The sequence below is a fragment of the Tachypleus tridentatus genome, chromosome 13 (genome assembly GCF_004210375.1).
Source record: "Tachypleus tridentatus isolate NWPU-2018 chromosome 13, ASM421037v1, whole genome shotgun sequence".
Lineage (NCBI taxonomy): Eukaryota > Metazoa > Arthropoda > Merostomata > Xiphosura > Limulidae > Tachypleus > Tachypleus tridentatus.
The window spans coordinates 260,045,179-260,047,743 of record NC_134837.1 but is presented as its reverse complement, the minus strand read 5'-3'; the positions used below and the strand labels follow the sequence as shown (position 1 = coordinate 260,047,743).

Sequence of the window (2,565 nt, the reverse complement as noted above, 5' to 3'; positions counted from 1 at the left end):
GAACATAAAATGTCATGTATAATTTTATCTACAAGAGTTGTTTCTCTTACTTATACAATTTTATCTACAAGTGGGGATTTTTACACATAAAATTTTATCTACAAGTGGGAATTTTTACACATAAAATTTTATCTACAAGTGTTTTTTACATATATAATTTTATCTACGAGTGGGTTTTCTCGTCATCACGTATAAAAACATTTATTTCACATTAGCTAATTTCGGCTCAATATAAAAGAACACTAGCACCACCTAACTTTGTTTTGTTTACTACATTGTTGTTTTGTATCTTGTTCTGTTATTTTTTTTCCATTGCCCATAACGTCATTATGTTATCTTTTGTTGTTTTTTTATTTTTGATGTGTCAAGTTAAAATGGCTGGCCACCCTAGAAGAGTACTACAATAGAGAAGTTTCACTTCACAGCGTCATCTGGCAGGAAATAAAAAAAAGAAGAAAATAATTCTGAAACAATGGAACACAGAACTTGTCATGTGTTCACTGTGTGAGAGTTGATTGACTGTATTTACTTCATTATGACAATAATTTAATTTTCTTCCCAATAAAATTAATTTTAAGAACCCTGGTGTAGAATGTTACTTATGTTCTGAGGGTCAACAAGTGTGGTTCTCCATTGTTCTCTGTTTCTTACTGTGTCTAAGTCAAACTACCCTCCTGTAATCATCTGTAAATGTCATGAAGCCAATTACGTCACTACCTACCTCTCGCTCTTTCCTGTAGGATTTTACCAATCAGATTTCTTCCAACATTTCCAAAGACCTAATTATGTTTCCTACAAATAAAATCATATTGTTACTTCCTTTTCTGACGTAAGTAGGAACGCCGGTTTAACAGTAATTATTTGGAGTAATAGAATTTACTGCTAATTGACTAATTTTAAACCATAACAATATTTGTGAATGTTAAACAACAACAAGGATCCAGTTGAGAGATGTCATACAATAATACTTCCTTGCCTCAGGCCATTCACAACCCAATACTCATCACAAGCCTTACAATGCCAAGTAATTCTGATTGGGATAAACATGGCTGCTTTGTTTCTTTAATGCTTTTGTCGTTATTACAATAATATACATAAGGAACGTTGTGGTACTTGCCAATCTTATATGTGGTCGAAATGCAGTTTGTTTTTAAGTGACGTTGTCACTTACACTTGATAATATCCAGTCATTTATCCGTTTCTCTTTATCGTTTTATCTACCCGAGTCTCTAATCCGAAAGTTGATAGAAGTTCCCCCAGTGTTTCCTCCTTGGGATCGCTTAGTTCCGAAGGCTCGGGTGTTTTACTGACAGTACTAGCCCTTGGACTTCTGCAAAATAACCATTTGTCTTCCAGATATTTGTATACTTCTTTAATATTATAACGCTTCGATGGTTTGGGATCCATCAGACGACGAAAAAGTCGCAATAGTCGTGGTGTCATTCTTTTAAAGTCTTTTGGTGTGCGCGTGGTTTTCCTTTTTGCCACTGTACAAATTCCGTAAAGTTTGGATCGGTGATGTCAGCTTTTTCCCACGGGAATTTAGCAAAGAGTGCTCCAAAGATCAGCATTCCCATCTGCCACACGTCAGAACCGATCTCAACATTGTAACCCTCCAGATGAACAGTTTCCCAGATCTCTGGCGGACAGGTTGGCAGAGAACGGGTACGTTTCTTCACCAGCGTGCCCGTCCGCCGTGTGAGGCCAAAATCACTCAGCTTTACCTTCGAAAAATCGGCGTGGAAAATCAAAACGTTTTCCGCTCGGACATCTCGGTGAACCAAATCTTTGCTATGCATGAATTCAAGCGCTGATGTCACTTGTCTCACCACAAGTTTAACGTCTTTCTCTTCCAATCCATTCCGCTGTTCAATTACTTGCCATAAATCACCAGAGGGTGCCACTTCTTGGGCAAAGATGTAGTGATCTTGGGTTTCAAAACTTACGTCGTAGGTGTCAAGTATGTTCATGTGGGAGACAGAAAGTAGCTGTAATGAAATTCTATCTGGAAATCTTTGAGTGCCGTGGTTGCTTTAGGAACTGCTTTTAAAGCGACTTCTTCTTTCCTTTCTTTATGGATAGCCAACATTACTTTCCCATAATCTCCCGATCCAATCTCTTGCACTATATCATAGTGATCAGTTAGGTTTGTCATGTGCAGTGGGATATCACGGATTTTGTGAACGGTTATTGATCGTGTTGAGCTCATATCTCTCTGGATATGTCACTTTAGATCTTCATGTAAAGGTCTGTATAAAGAAAACAAATTATAATAATTTTAACAACACAGAGTACTTACATTAGAAAGCTAGGAAGAATAAACTTTTAATAACTTGAGCGTTCTAAGCATCACTTAATACACATTTAAAAAACGAACATGAAATAGATTTCAAAACAAAAATATATGTCCCTGTAGTTCTTCTTATGGGGTATTTATGTCTATTTTTTTTTTGCAAAAAATGTCCCTCTGTAGGAAAGCGGCAATTTTACATGTTTCTAAAATCTGGATTTCAGTTCCCTGTGGGGGGCATATCTTATTATTGTTCTGTGTGGCTTTGTTCTAAA

General features: G+C 36.5%; 1 pseudogene; it reads right to left on the bottom strand.

The window, feature by feature from the left end:
- Positions 1–437: 437 nt before the first annotated feature.
- LOC143237888 (serine/threonine-protein kinase meng-po pseudogene) lies at positions 438–2,253 on the bottom strand (annotated as a pseudogene).
- Between the last annotated feature and the right edge of the window lie 312 nt (positions 2,254–2,565).